General features: G+C 46.5%; 1 protein-coding gene across 1 annotated transcript in view; it reads right to left on the reverse strand.

The window, feature by feature from the left end:
• The window catches only part of LOC147661221 (nuclear protein localization protein 4 homolog), a 176621-nt gene that overhangs the window by 136138 nt on the left and 20987 nt on the right, over positions 1 to 19496 (reverse strand). The window contains exon 2 of the mRNA XM_086951227.1: positions 10702 to 10828. The gene's annotated coding sequence lies outside the window, so the exon portion shown is untranslated. The remainder of the gene's footprint in view (positions 1 to 10701; positions 10829 to 19496) is intronic.

A 19496-nucleotide genomic window follows, 5' to 3' on the forward strand; every position in this document is an offset into this window, starting at 1 on the left:
GGAGCTGATCTCCCCCGGTGTCGCGTGCTGCCCAGGGACCGGCGGGTATGACGGCGCCGGTCCGACTCCAGATCCGGACCGGGGTGGGGATCGGGAACGCGCCGTGCAGGGACTGCGTCGGCTGCGACACCCTTGGTGACGGCGCCGGTGGAGGGGTCGTGAGGTCGACCAGCATCTTCACAGATCCAGGCCTGGATCCTGAGGAACCTGTCGGCAGCGCCGGTGCCGGAGCTGCTGGCCCGCATGGGCTCCCAGACGGACCCACGGGGACCGAAGGCACCTCGGCGGGACCCCACGGAGGAAAGCGCAACTTCATGGCCGTGAGGAAGGAGCTGATCTCCCCCGGTGTCGCGTGCTGCCCAGGGACCGGCGGGTATGGAGTTGGACGCGGCGCTTGCTGCTCCGGCGGAGCCGTCCGAACCCCGGCCGTGTCGCGCGTGGAGTCAGAAGAGCTTCTTCGACTTCTTGTGCCTCGACTTACCGGAGGACTTGGAGCCCGACGAGTGGTGTTGACTCACCGAGCTGTGATGACTGTGGCCCCGCGACCAGTCCCTCGACCTCCTCCTGGACCGGGACCTCGAGCGGCGCGGGCCGACTGCCGGATCTCGAGGCGCTTACGGGCCTGCACACGCCTAGCCTTCGACGTCAAGGCCCGGCAGTCGGGGCACGAATTGTCATCGTGGTCGGCCTGAGGCAATAAAGGCACCGACGGTGGCCGTCGGTAACCGATATCATGCGGTTACAGTCGTCGTAGGGTTTGAACCCGGGCATCCGGATCGGCACCGGAGTCGAGAATCGACTCGAGAAGATCCAAAAGAGATCGAAAAAGTTAGTAAAAAATTGACTAGGAGTACTGCTCTTCCCGGATCTGCACTGGATGGCGCGGAAAAAAGAAGAAGATCTGACGTCAGCGCGCGAGGACGGCATCTAAGTACTCCGACGATGTCATCCCGGCGACCTCAATGCCGAATGCGGAGCCGCAGACTATGCCTACCGACGCGCAGGGGTACTGCTACGCAAAACTTTCCGGAGCCAGTCTGAAGCCTGGGAATATTCTAAGGTAAGGAATCTAACACAAACCTGTTTCTTTCAGATACGGCCACTGGGTGTGTTTACATGGTGGTGAAGGGAGGGGACTGGGCCTGAGGTGACGTGTGCAAACACGCCCTGTGGCGTGTTTTAAGTTGGGGAAATAATTCCCCTTAAAATCCTGAGGGTCCCTGCTGTGTTGCAGAGAGGGGGTCCAGGCCGTTCCCCCATTTACACCTCTCTGCAACGCAGCTCTGTGGGACTTACTGGAGGTACCTAGTGGGTAAGTTGTACCCTAGGGACCCTCATGATTCAGGGGGAATTCATCCCGAACCGGCCACAGGGCGTGTTCGCACAAGTCACCAAAGGCACCCCCTCCCTTCACCAGTGTGCAAATGCGCCCTGTGGCGAATTTAAGAGGTAGTTTTAATCCCCCTGCCCTATTATGTACTAGGGTCTTACAGAGGAGGACATGGTAATCATAGAGGTACCCCAACGCATAGTCTTCCCTAGTGTATGTAGGTGTTTTCACTGTATTATAAGTGTCTTTTAGCATGGCACTGGCTCTAGGCCTGGTTAGTCAGATTCAGTTACCATCAGTACCCATATTGAAAAGTTGTGGTTACAGGAGGATTTTCTGCTCATCTGTTGGTTCTTTCTGTACATATCTTCTTCTTCCTGCACTTTTCTTCATCTTTGTGGACTTCTGTTGCTTCTTTTTTTTCTTTAGGTGCGATTTTTCCTTTCTGCACATGTCCTACCTCTGTAGGCATAATTAGAAACTAGCATTTAAAAAACTTTTGAAATTCACTGAAAAAAACATAGGTTTCTGGCATGTTATAGTTAGAAATTTGCATTTAAAAAACCTTTGAAATTCACTGAAAAAACATAGGTTGTGGTTACAGGAGGACTTTCTGCTCATCTGTTGGTTCTTTCTGTACATCTCTTCTTCTTCCTGCACTTTTCTTTGTCTTTGTGGACTTCTGTTGCTTCTTTCTGCATTTCCTTTTTTTCTTTTGTATGTTTCCTACATCTGTAGGCATAATTAGAAATTAGCATTTAAAAAACCTTCGAAATTCACTGAAAAAAACATAGGTTTCAGGCATGTTATAGTTAGCTGGACATTTCTCTCGTACAACACCATAGAAATTCCCCTGTTATAGTTAGTTCAGCTAACTATAACTCGCGCGCCCGCAATGCACTACTGATGACGTCACATATTACAACACTCATGACATGGTCAGTGACATCACTCATGACATCACTGATGACATCTTAAATGACATCTCCGATGACATCATCCTTGTGATAAAGTGGTAGACCTACTCTCACCCTAATATAACCTTTAGTTCACACACTCAAAAATAGAAACGAACATTTTCAAAACCATGGACATACCAATACCACTTACAACAGACCTATTCAATAATTCTACACACACATCCACTCATTCACCAACAGTCCTATACAGTCACTCATACATGTACTCACTCATCATATGTACTCATACACCTATACACCCTGTTACACACCGACACTCATCCATAGAGTTACTCACACACAGTCACACATGCAAAGTATCAAACATCAATTTACTTGCATATACAGTTATACACACACCACACTTCTACAGAAACTTACACATACTTACTCTCTTAAACCATCACTTATTAAAAAACATACTTATTTATACAGGAACTCCTCCAATCCCTCACTCTCACATATACTCACATATACAAAAATATTGACATATACTAGTTTAAAACATATGTAGTTACTCATAAAGACACTATTGAGACAGTCATTCACTCACTAACACACTCATAAATAATGATGATGAGATTTGTTTTTTGTTAAGCGCTCAAATGCCGAGGCGTCTTGGCGCTGGTTGTAGTATACAGAACAGAAGCGTCGTGAAAAGTACACACACATCCACCACGTACAGTCCTGCACAGATGCTGTCTTCAACATAACACAGATGCTGTCTTCAACACATACAAACAATGAGTCACTCATTCATGCATCTATGCTCTGAGTAATACCCCCCACAGAACCATACAGACACTCATACTGTACTAAAAAAAAAACTAATAACCCATATAGACACTCATGTAGCTACTCACCAACCCATGCAGCCACTTGTACACAAAGTGAGAAACTGATACAGATATGTACATATTTAAACATTACTAACAAACCCATGTATTCACAAAGATACACTTAATCAGTCAGTTATACAAAAAATTTTACGTTAAAAAAATCATCCATTTAGACACTTACATACCCATTTATTTGTCCATCGAGCTTGAGATATACATATATGAAACATATTTAATTTTCAGAAAAACACACATTCAATGGATGATGTCATCAGTGATGTCATTTGAGATGTCATCAGTGAAATCAGTGACCAGGTCATGAGTGATGTAATATGTGATGTCATCAGCAATGCATTGCGGGCGTGCGAGGTATAGTTAGCTGAACTAACTATAACAGGGGAATTTCTATGGTTTTGAACAAGAGAAATGTCCAGCTAACTATAACGCCCCTGAAACCTATGGTTTTTTCAGTGAATATAATCTCTGCTGCCTTGAGCAGGCCCCTACTCCGATCCCAGCTGTTTCCCCACGGGTGAAATCCGACATAAGCTTTTCAGGCCCCCTGCACCTTCGCACTGCAATCTGTGTGTGGGGGGCTAATAAACCACCGTACAGACCTGGGGTAGGTAGCAAGAGGGTGAAGGTGAAATGTAAACCACAAAAATTAAAACTGTTCCACGTGGACACAGTGTGCCTGGGCTGCGGTGGGCTGTGTGCCCACGACTACAGGATTAAAAAAAAAAAAAGAGCCGGGAAAGGTGCCATTCAAAAAGCACAACAGTTTATCCATAGAAACTACCCAGGCCAAATGTAAGGAGGCACTTTGGCGGTGTCAGTTTACCTGTGCCATGCAGAACAGGTACTGGAAGGGGGTGGGGGGGCTACAGTGAAATAAAACCACCACATACCGGGCATTTCACGGGGCCTTGGGCAACGCTGACCTTCCCTCAGGCCTGTGCCAGCCCCGTCGGACTGCGAGGCGTGGGTGTGTGGGGAGGATTCAAGTGCGGCTGGGCAGATAATGAAGGAAGGGTTGGGTAGCAAAAACATAGGTGAAAAAATGCATTATATATCAAAAGAACGCACTGCCCCTAAAAAGACACATTCCCCCTACACTTGTGCCAACTCTGAACAGTGGCAGACAGGGCGTGGGGCTTGTGTGCATTGCGTTTTTGTACAATAGAAATCACAATTAGAACCAGATATATATTCTAGCGCTGTGGGCGACCAGGCGCTATAAAACCCACATGGGGAGGGTTTGAGCAGGGTGGAAGGTAACTAGCACATGGCATATTGAAGACAACTTATCTAAAGACTTAGCATCGCTTCCCCCCAAACAATTCAACACCGAGAAACACTAAAAGAGGAGACGGGCGGCGTCATATAGTGTAGTGAGTGCGTTTCAGAAGCTTGTGGGGGCATCGCACTTCATACATCCACTTTCTTAAACCACCCCATCCCTTTTGCAAAAATATAATATCGGCCAAAACAAGCAAGTGCCATGGTGTGCCAGTCTCTCTGCAGGATTCGGTGCCCATGGGCAGAGGGTTACTGTAGACAGAGTGCTCGTGAAAGAAACATCAGCCGCCATACAGGAAGTGGGCACAGTTTCAGCAAATAACCCGCTGTGTACCCTCAAAAACCCGCACCACCACTACTGTTAAAGATCAGGTGACAGCGGTGCCAACTGACTGGCAGAATTCACTGTCAAGGGCACAGTGTGTGACCACAGAGCGATGCCTCAAAAATCGAAACCTTCGGTTCCACACAACACCCCGAGGCCTGTTGAATGGCGGACGGAGGCGGGCAATGCTTAGGTAATAAATAAACTGCGGACACTGGCAGTGCCCAGAGCGTTATACACTTCACAACGTATAGGAAAGGAGTGCGGGCAAAAGGGCCGCAAAATAAAATAAAACGCCTCTCCTAAACAACAGTATTCCTAAATAAAAAGCCAAAAATACAAGTGCAGCTGTGGTGCCAAGGGGCATGGCAGTGTTATGGCCAACGGTCCGAGGGTGAGAACACATAAAACAAAACGCCATAAATCTGGAATAAACTCCCCCAAAATATATTTTACTGAAATAAAGTGTTTAAAAAGTTTGGTTGGCACTGCCAGGCTGCAGTGGTGGCCGCGAAGGGGAGGGTTGACTAGTTGGCGGGCACAGACGAGCTAGATGGGCAGTGCCCACGTACTGCACACAAAGTGCACACGCACGTTTCCCAAAATGCGGTTGCACTGCCAACCTGAACGGACCTGCCCCGCAGACCAAGAGAGATGGCTGAAACACGCGTGCCAGACATGCACCACATTCTGGAAGTATTACCCCTCAGCAGCACCCCAAATAAAATGCACGTTTCCGTCATGTGTGCCCTGGCAGTGCCAATAGTTGTCCTCGTATGAACAGCCAGGGTGAAGCAAGTAGTGCCATTAGGCAGACACACGTGGAGTCGGTCTGCAAAGGCCATGCCCACACCACGAGGGACTGTGCGCATTGGCAGTGCCACCCTAAAATATATATTTTGCGGAGGAGGTGAGGAGCACGCTTTCTAGACACAAAAGAAAGACAACTGACAAAAAGGGGCCCACCTTGGCAGTAGCGTGTGATGAGCCCAAGATCATCACAAAAGTGCCCAAAGAGTGCCACCCAGTGTCTCCATCAAAGCCACGCGAAGGAGACACATGCCAAGCTGGCGCATAAAACAGCAAAAAGCATGTTCTGAAAAGTGTAGCTCCCACCCCCGTGATAAACAAGCGATAAGGCACACTGGCCAAGCTGACCTGTGGTGCCTGCGCAGCTCCCTGGCAGGGAGACGGTGCCATGTTATAAACACGTCTCTGCAGCCCCCCCCCCCCCCCGCGCGGGTCAGAGGGCACAGACAGCAGAGACTGGGCAGTGCCAACCCTGATGGCTTCTGCAGAGCCCACGTGCGGCCAGGCGCTTCCCTATCACAACATGTATAGACACAGTTACTTAGCACCTCACTGGCGCACACGTACCTTAGCAGCGGTATAAAAAATAAATATATATATATATATTTTTTTTCATTCTACCACCCCGGCAAATTTACCCCTTAGTAAGGGCACTATCACAGGAATCCGGGGCACTGCGAGTCGCTCCCTTATGCCAGCCCAGGGCAGATGGGTGTACCATTCTGGTGCGTCATAAAACAGAAAGAAAGACTACTTTTTGACAATAATGCCTGCCTTTTATTATCGCATCAGCCCCTTTCAGGAAAGTACAGAAACACAAGAAAAGTTCCCTGCCACTGCCAACTTTTTGCCCCTTTTTTTGATCCCCAAAGGAATCGTTTACATCCACATGAAAAACATATAGATGAAGTATCGCTCCCATCTGTCTCCCTGCGCACTATACATTCAATGAAAATGAGTAGTGCGCACATGCGCGCAACAGCGAGCGATCTGTTTGCAATTATCTCGCCCGTGTCTGGGCACGATAATTGAAATCAGATGTGGCCTGTGCGGATAACAGACACCAATAGGCCATGGGCGGAGCAAAGGCGGGACATGCACCCGCCTTTGCCCAATGGAGTGATGTCTTTATTTGAAACGGTACAAAAGGGGGTGGTGATGGACAGAACATCTGAATCAAACACTCACACCCAGTCAAAAGATCTGGGTTTAATCCATCACCGTTCTTTAGCCCAGTCTGCCACCCAAGTTCAGACATGGCTATATGCAAATCAGTCTGACCCTGTGCCTCATGGGAACAGTCCAGCCCGAACTGCCAAGCCATGTCTTCCCTGGACCGTAAACAAGCTTTCCAGGACCGCTTTCTGGCATTCCAGCCGTCTTCAGCCCGGCTTGCTTGAATCCAGTGTCAAAGTGAGCAAGGGACTCACGTCTGGGCATACCCTGCCACACTTATGGCCGCCAAAAGCGTTACGAAAGGGGGGTGGTGATGAACGGAGCATCTGAATCAATCAAACACTCACACCCAGTCAAAAGATCTGGGTTTAATCCATCACCGCTCTTTAGCCCACTCTGCCACCCCAGTTCAGACATGGCTATATGCAAATCAGTCTGACCCTGTGCCTCATGGGAACAGTCCAGCCCGAACTGCCAAGCCATGTCTTCCCTGGACCGGAAACAAGCTTCCGAGGACCGGTTTCTGGCATTCTAGCCGTCTTCAGCCCGGCTTGCTTGAATCCAGTGGCAAAGTGAGCAAGGGATCTAAAAACCGGGAGCACTCCATTGTTTTCAATGGAGCTCCCAAAATTCAAATGTTCTAATTCGTTTTAGCATATGCGGAGGTCTTTGAATTGATGTTTTATTGACAGTAATTATACTATCTTTTAATATGTACATATTAGTATATACATTACATATTACTTTATATAACGCATGCACCTTGTGATATTTTTTATTGTATGTTATTTGTGTCAGTTGTGCTTTGTACAGTTTGTTGCATTATTACTGATCGATCGTCACACACTCATGTTGGGTACGAGGAGGGTATTCTTTATGACATCAGGTCCATAAGTTCTACCGGTAGATCTTTAGCATAGTCCAATAACAACGTAGACTGTTTTCTAGGTTTTTGTCATTGGCCTATGCTTGATTCAAAATCTCTGCTGAACTTCTTTTTCCTCCTGTCCTCCCATGCTTTGATGCACTTTGCGGCTATTATAACAATATATATGTGTGATACTGAATGCTTTTTTTGATCTATGTACAGCTTTTGAAAGTTTTTAATCGAAATAAAGTATCTTGAAAGAGAGAGAGAACCAGATTCAGAATCCACCGGGGCATGACGGATTGCAGGGGGGGGGGAACATGTGCTGCAAGCCTTCAAGAAACCTAAACACGAAAAGGTGACTTAAATAACATAGTCTTGCACCTCCTCCAGATGGAGATACCATTCGTGCTCCGCTAGGCACCTTAGGTTGAGTTTGTCTGCCCTGTCGTTTAGAGACTCTGCCATGTGTTGAACCACCAGGGAAATGCCCTAGTGTTCCAGCCATGTCCAGAGACTCATATCATCTTGACACATATCACAAGATTCTCCCTGAGCACTTCACAGTAAAAAAATATTTTTCTTATTTAGAGTATACAATTTAGTTGTAACATCAAAGTCCAAATACAGAGATTATGGAGACATTAAGCATCCAGATCCGCAACAGCTCAACCTGGCGATCTGGCTCCTGAAGTCCTAGAATTTGGCTACCTCAACTTGCCGCCGGAATGTATGAATATCATCAAGGAGGCAATACGGCCCACAACCAGAGCATGCTATGCGGCTAAATGGAAAAGGTTTGTCATATATTGTACCAACAATGACATTAACCCACTGGATGCATCTATTCAAAACATCATCTGTTATTTGTTGCATTTATACAGATGTAATCTAGTGTACAGTTCCATTCGCATACATTTATCCACCATAGCAGTCTATCTTCAGAACAGGCAGCACCTCTCCTTATTCAGAGTGCCTGCCATTAAAGCTTTTCTGGGGGGACTTAAAAGAGTGATCCCTCCCAGACACCCACCGTCGCCAGTCTGGAACCTGAATGTAGTCCTCACCAGGCTAATGGGACCACCTTTTGAACCTCTACACTCTTGTGAGCTTCAATTTCTGACTTGGAAAGTTGATTTCCTAGTGGCCATTACCTCACTGAGGAGAGTTAGTGAACTCCAGGCACTCACCATCCAAGACCATTCATCCAGGTCCACGCAAATAGGGTGGTATTACGCACTAACCCTACATTTATGCCTAAAGTGATTTCGCAGTTCCACATGAACCAGACCATAGAACTGCCAGTTTTCTTTCCCAATCCGGAAAATGTTGCAGAGAGATCCCTACACACGTTGGATGTCAAAAAGGCTCTAATGTACTATATAGACAGAATGAAGGATTTCAGAAAAACAAAACAGCTTTTCGTTGCCTTTTCTCCACAACACAAAGGCAACCCCATTTCCAAAGCAGGGATAGCCAGGTGGATCGTTAAATATATACAGATTTGCTATGCCAAGGCTAAACGCACACTAACCATTCCACCACGAGCACACTCCACACGTAAGTTAGGAGCGTCCATGGCTTTCCTGGGGAATATTCCTTTAGAAGAGATATGTAAGGCAGCCACTTGGTCCACTACACATACATTTACGAAACACTACTGCGTAGATGTGCATTCTAAACAGCAGGCAGCTGTAGGACAGGCTGTTCTCTTTTTCAGACTGCTGCAGCTGGCACGGGCAGCCGCCGCTAACAGGGGGGACTGCTATGTAATCTATGTACAGATATGAATTCAGCAGCCCACATGCCTCGAACCGAACATGCTACTTACCAGTATGCATCTGTTCTTGGCATGTAGGGCTGCTGACATTCATATCGCCCACCCTCCTCCCCGGCGCCTGTAGCAGCTGTAGCATTCAGAATTACTATCTAGCATGGACATCGCTCACTGTATTGCACTCCATCTCTGCCACAATGTCGAAAAACAATCTGAGGATGGAGAGGATGCCCATGCGCACTGTAGTCCAGGGGAGGAGCCACCTATCTCGTGATACTTCGAAGACTCTTCCAGGACAACAATGTGCAATCATCCGGACCCAACACTAAACGGCAATCTATGCACAGATATGAATGTCAGCAGCCCTACATGCCAAGAACAGATGCATACTGGTAAGTAGCATATTCGTTAATAAACGTAGGTTTCCTTTATTCTACCAGTGACCATATGTATTAATATGACACATGGATTAATTCTAGGGCCCTGAGGAAGTCAATGATGCATGGGCTGAAAATAATAAATTTCATTAGGAGAATAATCAATAAATATCGTTTGGATATATTACCAGGATTGAACTTTTGAGCCCCGGTGTCTTTTCACTTCAGGAAACTAATCGAGTGGATATTATCTCGACAAGAACAATCAGATGGTCATAATCCCTGTATTTGGACTTTGACGTTACAACTAAATTGTATACTCTAAATAAGAAAAAAATTATTTTACTGTGGAGTGCTCAGAGAGAATTTTGTGATTTTTGTTGTAACCCGGGTGTTTTTTGGGTCCTGTGGGATAGATTGGGAACCTATCCTTCTCGCTTGGAAGCACCTATATATACCTGAAACATTTATAGGATTACTTTGCCTGTAATAATGCTGTGCGCCTGAATCTATACCTGGTTACCTTTGTTTTGAATTGTTCATCTTGACACATGTTCCACAACCCCATCCAACCCCGTTTATTATTGTAATACCACAAGGCGGTGGTGTTGTCAAGGAACGACAGCACCAGCCTCCCCTTGATCGAAGGAAGAAAGACTTTCACTGCCAAGCAAATTGCCTAGAGCGCCATAAGTTGCTGCAGAGCCTGGACTCTACCAAATAACAGAGTCCTCTGATCTCCACCCCACAGTTGTCTCTGGTTAGGGAAGGGAGAGGTGTTTTCCACAGGCCCAATCATAGTTCATCAGCCACTGCTGCAGACCTTTCACAGTTCCCTCTGAAATCTGGACCATGTCAGAGCTTCCTGCAGTGCTTCTGCAGGTCTGTAACCGCACTTGAGGACAAAGTGAATGAGCCAGATACTTGCATTCAGGGCTTACCTGTTGCCACCACAGACACAAATTTAGATCCAAAGTGGCCATCAGGTGAGAGCCGGCAGAAGTTTGGGTGCTTATTTTGCAAATATCCTGCAGTGATGCACTCTTCAGCACTGAGAAAATAGGCATCCTGGAAGAAAGAAAGGAATAATAAATGTAAGAAGCATTCAGAGTAATAGATCACCACTGATCTTTAAGGAATACTGATCATACTAATCTGACTCAAAAAGTTAACATGTGGAATGTAATGGAAAATGCTACTTACCAATATGCATTCGTTCTTGGCATGTAGAGCGGATAGGTTGCACACTGTGCATAGATCGCCACCTAGTGTTGGGCCTGGATGTTTGCAGTTTGTTTTTGTCCTGAAAAGTTCTTTGAAAGTCACGAGATGGGTGACTCCTCCTCTGGACCATACTGCGCATGGCAGCGCCATTAGGGAAAGGACGACGTTTTGCAAGAAAAGGAAGGATGTCTGTGTAAACTGTATCTAATTAAGATAATACTGGAACAGACAAGGGTAGCCGGGGAGGCAGGTGGGCGTGTGCAACTCTGCAGCTCTACATGCCAAGAACAGATGCATACTGGTAAGTAGCATTTTCCATTCTAGGCATATGAGCTGCAGATTGCACACTGTGCATAGATTGTATAGCAGTACCCACCGTTAGCGGCGACCACCCCCATCTGTTGCAGTAGTTTGAAATAATGTTTTGAGAACAGCCTGGCCCACATTAACTTGTTTCTTGGTTAGCACATCTACACAATAGTGTTTTGTGAATGTGTGCGTGTAGACCATATAGCTGCTCTGCAGATGTCATCTGGGGGAATGTTGCCTAAAAATGCCATTGAAGCCCCTATTTTTCTTGTAGAATGGGCTTTGGGAGGAACAGATAACGTTTGTTTAGCTTTGTGGTAACAAATGTGTATGCATTTGATAATCCATCTAGCTATCCCAGATTTTGATATGGGATTACCCTTGTGTGGTGGTGAGAAAGACACAAAAAGTTGTTTGGTTTTACGAAACGGTTGTGTTCTCTCAATGTAGTATAGCAATGCTCTTTTGACATCTAGGGTATGAAGAGCTCTTCTGCTACTGTTTGTGGCTGCGAGAAGAAAACTGGCAGTTTCACAGATTGATTGAGGTGGAAGGGAGAAATTACTTTGGGTAGGAATTTTGGATTAGTACGGAGAACAACCTTATTCTGATGCATTTGCAAGAAATGTTCTTAAATGGTTAGTGCTTGTAGTTCACTAACTCTCCGTAGAGAAGTAATAGCTACTAGGAACGCAACCTTCCATGTTAAAAATTGTAGTTCACATTTACGTAAAGGTTCGAAGGGAGGTCCCATTAGCAGTGTGAGAACAATGTTTAAATTCCACACTGGTGAAGGTGGTATTCTGGGAGGAATTATTCTCTTAAGGCCTTCCATAAAGGCTTTAATAGCAGGCACTCTGAAGAGAGATAGATGCTGTCTGTTTTGAAGATATGCTGCTATGGCTGCAAGATGTAGTCTAATAGATGTGTAGGCTAAATTAAATTTTTGGAGGTGCAGTAAGTATCCTATGATGTGTTGAATAGACACGTCTAAAGGATGAACATTGTTGTTGTGACAATATATTACAAAACGTTTCCACTTAGCTACATAGCATGCTCTAGTGGTTGGGCGTCTAGCTTTTTTTTATAACATTCATGCAGTATGGAGGAAGGTTAAGATATCAGAATTCTAGGATTTCAGGAGCCAGATCGCAAGGTTCAGCTGAGCTTGGTCCGGGTGCCTGATCTCTCCACGGTTCTGTGTTAAAAGGCGTGGAGACAGGTATAGTTTTTGTGTGGCACTACAGACAGTTTTAGCAGTATGGTGTACCACGGCTGTCTGGCCCACGTTGGAGCAACTAGGATGAGGGTCAGAGAATGCTGCTGTAGTTTGCGTACTACTAGTGGCATGAGTGGTAGAGGTGCAAAAGCGTACGCAAATTTGTTTGACCTGTTGATCCATATCGCATTGCCTTTGGACAGTGGGTGTGGATATCTGGTGGCGAAGCTTGGGCATTTGGCGTTTTCGTGGGTGGCAAAGAGGTCAATCTGAGGTTGTCCCCACATCTGAAAGAATGGTTGAAGAACTTTCGGATGAAGTTCCCACTCGTGGATCTGTGAACTCCTGGGACATGCTGGGCTAAGTGGAATATGTTTTGAGGTATAGCCCACCGCCATATGTTCTGTGCTAGCTGATAGAGTTGCAGGGAGTGTGTTCCTCCCTGTTTCTGAATGTAATACATGGCTGTCATGTTGTCCGTGCGGACTAACACAGCTTTGTTTGATACTTGCTGTTGAAAAGCTTTCAGTGCCAGGAATATAGCTAGTAACTCCAGATAATTGATGTGGAGTAACTTTTGTCCACCTGCCTTGCGTGGTGTGTTGCAGTAGGTGGGCCCCCCAGCCGGAGAGCGATGCGTCCGCTGTCAAGATTATTTGAGGAACTGGCTCTAGGAACAGTTGTCCCTTGGAAAGGATTTTGGTGTTCCACCACTGCAGAGAGCGATGAGTCTGACCGTCTACCAACACTAGGTCTGTTAATTGACCTTGAGCCTGGTTCCATTGACGTGATAAGCACTCTTGGAGAGGACGCATTTTAAGTCTTGCATGGGGCACTATGAAAATGCAAGAGGCCATCATCCCTATAAGCTGCATAAACACTCGTACTGGAAGGGAGTGTTGTGGCTGAAACTTTGTGAGAAGAGTTTGCATGCTGGCTATCCTTATTGGAGTGGGATAAGCTAGCACTGTTGAGGTGTTTATTGAAGCACCGAGGTACTGTTGTACTTTGGATGGTTGCAGATGAGACTTGGTGTGGTTTATTGTGAACCCCAAGTTGTGGAGCTGTTGAATTGTGGCATGGGTGTGTTCTACACACAGGTTGCATGAGCTGGCTTTTATGAGCCAGTCGTCGAGGTACGGGAAGACGTGAATGTGCTGTCTTCGTAAATGTGCTGCCACTACTACTAGGGACTTGGTGAATACTCTTGGTGCTGTAGTGACTCCGAATGGGAGTACTTTGAATTGATAGTGCTGCCCGTCTATTACAAATCTGAGATACTTCCTGTGAGCTTTGTGAATGGGAATGTGGAAGAATGCGCCCTTGAGATCTAGAGTAGCAAGGAAGCCGTTTTGTAATAGGAGAGGAAGGACTTGTTGGAGTGTGACCATGTGAAAATGGTCTGACTGGATGTATATGTTTAGCGGTCTGAGGTCCAGAATAGGCCTAAGAGGGCCGTCCTTCTTTGGGATAAGAAAGTATAGGGAGGAAACCCCCTTGTTTTGTTGGTGCAGAGGAACTGGTTCTAATGTAATTTTCTTTAGCAAACATATTATTTCTTGCTTTAACAGTGATAGATGTTCTTGTGACATTCGGCGCTGTTTGGGTGGTATGTTTGGGGGGGTAGATGTTAGTTCTAGCCAGTAACCTGACTGAATAATTTGTCGCACCCACCGGTCTGATGTGATGTTGATCCAGGCAGAAAGGAATTGTTTTAGTCTTACCCCCACAGGAGTGGAATGTTGGGGGGGAAGCGGAGGAAAGTCATTGGGTAGGGGTGGAGGCACCCCCTTTCTGGTAGCCCCTAGTGAATGTGGATTGGCTAGGAGTCTTGTAAAAAGTGGAAGGGCTTTCGGAGGAGTAGCCTCTTCCGTTGCCTCGATATGATGAGCGACGAAAAGAACATCTGGGAGCTTGCAGCTGGAAGGCTCCCATAGATTTTGCTGTGTCAGTGTCTTTTTTCATTTTCTCTGAAGACACCGACATTAGGGCCAAATAAATGTTTTTCATCAAATGGCTGACTGAGTATTGAATTTTGTACCTCAGGTTTAAAACCCGAAATACGTAGCCATGCTTGTCTACCCAAAAGGGTAATAGTATTAATTTCCCTTGAGGCAGTGTCTGCACCATCTAGGGTACAACGAATTGAAGTATTAGTAATATTGTTACCTTCATTGGCCCTATTTTTATACTTGTCTGGTAGATGATGCATTATGGATTCTAGTTCATCATAATGTGCCCCGTCGTATCTTGCCAACAACGCTTGAGTATTGGCAATTCGCCATATGTTAGCTGCCTGTGACGCAGTGCGCTTACCAGAGGCGTTAAGGAGTTTAGATTCCTTATCTGGTGGTGAGGCCTCACCTGATGTCTGTGAATTAGCACGTTTACGTGCATTGGATACTACTAAAGAATCTAATGGTGCTCGACCTCTAATGTAAACTGGGTCTGTAGGGGCAGCTTTGTATTTTTTCTCAATGCGAGGGTTGAGGACCCGAGCCCTGACAGGATCTTAAAATACCTCTGTTGCGTCATGACCCCTTTAAGCATTGGCAAAATGGCAGTGGACCTTTGTGTGTTATCAAAAGTGTCCAATAGGAAATCTTCCTCAACAGTTTCGGTTTGTAAGTCAACCCAATGGTACTGGGCAGCTCTTTGGACAAGTAGGTTAACACCATTCGCGCTAGCGGAATTCCGCTCGCACGCTGGGATTTGCGAAAACGCACTTTACGTGACGAGCTGGGCTCGTCATCAGCGTGCGAGGAGGCTACGCCATGACGAGCCCAGCTCGTCATCAGCGTGGAAGGGGTTAAAACCTATAGTATCCTCTGGTGGGGAAGGCCTGGAAGGATATACATCGTCTTGGGGGACGTAAGGCACATCAGGGGTGTTATAATCATCCCTTGGGTTAGATGACTGAGGTGCACCCCCACCAATGTCATCAGAGTCTGTATCTAAATCATCATCTGGGTTAGTGGATGGTGTAGGCGAATGATGTGGTGGAGGAGGTGTAGGAGGAGGAACAGTATGGGTAGGTGGTGGAGAAGGGACCCTTAATGGAGAGGTTGCAATGTCTCTCTTCTTTGGGGGAGGAGGAGATGCAGGTGCCTCTACTGGTCTCTTCTTGGAGCTAAGAGCTAGTTTTCCAGTCTTAGGATCCTTTATAACAGTCTTTTGAGTAGGATCTGGAAAATCCTTCAGCGTCAAAGTTTTCAGATCCGGAGGTTTCTTCGGCACTGACTCGGTAGCTGGTCTAAAGTCTTTTGGCTTAGAAGTATAACCTTTTGAAATGTCTTTTACCGGAACGTGTTTTTTTGGTTCCAGGTATTTTTTCGGCTCCGAAGCCTGAGAGTCTGGACCTTCAGGTGTTTTTTTACTCGGCTCCGAGTGCGGTTGCGGCATCGATGAGCCGTGCCAGTCTTCGGCACCGAGTGCTTAGGTGCAAAGCAGTGGTCGGGGTGGTTGAGGAAGATGGCTTCTTTTCGGTGTCGGTATAGGATCGGCACCGGGAATAGGCTGACTCGAGCCAGAGCCGCCTGAAGGCTTAATAGGCTTCTTTGCCGAGCCCGAAGTCAGGGCGTGGGAAGCAGTCTCTCGGTGTGCACCCGGGCCCGAAGGTGAGGGTGTGACCGAAGCCTTTTTGACGGTGTCGCGGAAGGGTTGGGGTCGACGGTCTTACTTAAGACCCGTTAAGCTGGAGTGATGTCCTCGACATCTGAGTCTTCGGCATCAGAAGAGCTGGCACTTTCTTCGGCTTGCTGATGTTCTGGTACGTCAGCGCCTTCTTCGAAGATGTCATCGGGAATCGACGCTGACGAGCGAGCCATTGTTCTTCGAGCTCGTCGGTCCCGATTCGTCTTTTTGGAGCGAAAAGAGGCACAGGCGGAACAGTCTTTGGCCTTGTGCTCCGGTGAGATGCACATTGAGGACACTTCTTGAATGACGTCCTTTCCATGAGCCAGAGAGTAAGGCCTGCGTAGGCCCGAAGGCCTTGGTTGATGACCGGAATCAAAGACTTCGAAGTGGTGAAGAATTGCATTGATGTGGAGTGCGATCGAAACAATACCGTCGACCTGCGTGAGGATTGCGCGCCAAAGGAAATTCGGTTCCAAACCGAAGCGCAGGAAACACATCCGAGCCCGATGGCGGAAAAAAACAATCTGAGGATGGAGCCGATGTCCATGCGCAGTATGGTCCAGAGGAGGAGTCACCCATTTCGTGACTTCCAAAGAACTTTTCAGCACAAAATCTGCAGCTCATATGCCTTGAACATATAGGGCCCGATGTAGGTGGCCGTTGCAGGCCATTTACCGACCGGTAAATGGCCAATCGGTATGTAGGGGCCTAAATCCAAGGCCACATGAAGGTAAATCTACATTTACAGAATCGGTAAAATACCATATGTAGGTGGGACTCTTGAGTCCCAAAGGCCTAAACGAATTGGTATTTTACCATGAAATCCAACTTCATGGTAAAATACCGATTCCGGTGTGCATGCACATGTGTGCATGCACACCTATGTCATGTGACAGGCAGACCTGCCCTTAGGGCAGGTATGCCTGCCACATGGCACCTGTGCCTGTTTTGGGGGTGCCAGAGGGTGTCAAAGTGACACCCCCTGCACCCTTGTGAATTCTTTAATTACCGATTCGGTAAATACCGAATTGGTAATGCCTAATCATTCCTATGGGCTTCAAAGCCCATAGGAATGAATGGGCATTACCGACTCGGTATTTACCGAATCGGTAATTAAAGAATTGTTAAGGATTCGGTAACGAATCCAGATGTTGGGACCTACATACCATTTACCGATTTTGAAATACCGAATCGGTACAATTCGGTATTTTAAAATCGGTAAATGTTTTTTACCTACATCTGGCCCATAGTTCTCATTATTGCTCTAATAACCTATCAAAATCAACTATTAAGAGCATCAGAATTTTTCTTTGTGATACTCAATAGCACAGCCACACAGTACACTGAAAACATTATTACAGACACAAAATTGCACAACACATATCAGATTAGATATGCTTCAGAGGGCTAACACAACGCCTCAATAGTAATTAGTATCAGTGTATTCTTTGCGGAGCACATCAGACTGAACTGTGTACAAGCAACAGCACAAACAGGCCACATAGTTGGGAGTCAATGTGTTTGCAGTAGCACTTACTACTAAATAACATACAGAATCCTACAAGACAATACAACAAATGCTAAACACTGAACAGATGCACCACTTTCATAGTTACCAATATGCCGACATCACTCGCCCACACCTGTATGCAATAGAACACTTTATACAATTCTTTAAAAAATCCAGAAAAGGAAGTAGATGGCTATCAGGGTTCTGCTGTACCTGCCAATATCTTCAGTTGATATACATAAACACAGACGCAAGCAAAATGACTCTGTTAACACCACAACTCAACCTCTGGTAATACCCAACAAACTTAAGACTCCTATAACTATCAACAAAAAAGATATCTTTAAAGTAAATCGTCCAGATTACATCTCACCAAGGTGAGAAGACAGACCATTTGTCACTGATAGGCTATACCAATGAAGCAGGCCCTGGTATCCCCGCTGCTGAAAAAAAACATCCTTGGATCCGGAATGTGAAAAAAATGACAGGCCTATTTCCCTACTACCTTTTCCTGCCAAACTTGTTGAATGCATGGTTAGCGTATCCCTTTCTAAACATCTGGAGCAGCATCAGTTGCTGGAGGAGGTGCAATTTGGATTTCGGGCGGCCCATGGGACCGAGACAGCCTTGGTGACCGCTATGGACGAGCTTCAAAGGCGCGCAAACAGGGGACAGGCAGTTGCCCTGATCCTGCTCGACCTGTCTGCCGCCTTTGATGCGGTTTACCACGAAATCCTATTGCGTAGATGGAGTGAGGCAGGGGTAAGAGGCTGCGCCTTGCGTTGGTTTTGATCCTTTTTGCAGGGTAGACAGCAGGCGGTGTCCCTCCCCCCTTTCCAATCCGCTTTCTCCCCTGTGCCGTATGTGGTCCCTCAAGGTTCGGCAATTAGCCCTATTTTGATCAATCTGTATCTAAAACCCTTGATTACGGATCGTTGGAGGTTTTTCATGAGTGTCTGCGGGATATGGCCGGCTGGCTACAGAACAACTCTCTTCAATTTAACGTTGCTAAGACCTAGGTGCTCTTCTGTGCATGGAGCAGGATTCCTCGCCACTTTCCTGGCGATTTCTGGCCCCCTGAAACATCGGTCACTGTCCGACCAGTTGAAACTGTATGTAACTTGAGCATTATGCTGAATAATAGACTCACCATGGAAGCTCAGGTTGCTAAAAAACAACTTGTTGCTTTGCTATCATTAAGTCCCTTTGGAAGATTCTGCCCCTATTACCCACTCATGCGCGCGCTCTGGTGACGAGATGCACAATCTTGAGCAGGCTCGATTACTGTAACGCCCTCTTACTTGCTTCCCCCAGCTTCCTGTTGGATAGGCTTCAAAGAATTCAATCAGCCGCAGCTAGGTTAGTATAAGGGCTGCCTAGAAGATCGTCCGCATCAGCTGCTTTGGCTGAACTTCATTGGCTCCCCCTTAGGCGGAGAGTACAATTAAAGTCCCTCTGCCTTGTTTTCAAAGCTCTCCACGGGCTAGGAGCCCTAGCTATGCAATCAAAATGTGTCTGGTACTCTCCCACTAGAGTGCTCCGCTCTTCATCCGCTAGATTGGTGAGAGTACCTAGGTTTAGGAAAGCTAGGTCAGGGGGAAGATCTTTTAGGGTGGCAGCTGCTAAACTGTGGAACAGCCTTCCATTGGAGATCAGGCAAATCAGTGAACTTCTCCCATTTAGAAAATGTCCTAGTCTCCTGTGCTCACCCGATATACACTCTGCCTCTCTCATGTAGCCACCAGCGCCAGGATGCCTGCAAGGTGATAGTGCGCTTTATAAGTTTTATAAATAAATAAATAAATAAATAAATAAATAAATAAATGAATGAATGAATG

Source organism: Lissotriton vulgaris, unplaced genomic scaffold (genome assembly GCF_964263255.1).
Source record: "Lissotriton vulgaris unplaced genomic scaffold, aLisVul1.2 SCAFFOLD_439, whole genome shotgun sequence".
NCBI classification, from domain to species: Eukaryota; Metazoa; Chordata; class Amphibia; order Caudata; family Salamandridae; genus Lissotriton; species Lissotriton vulgaris.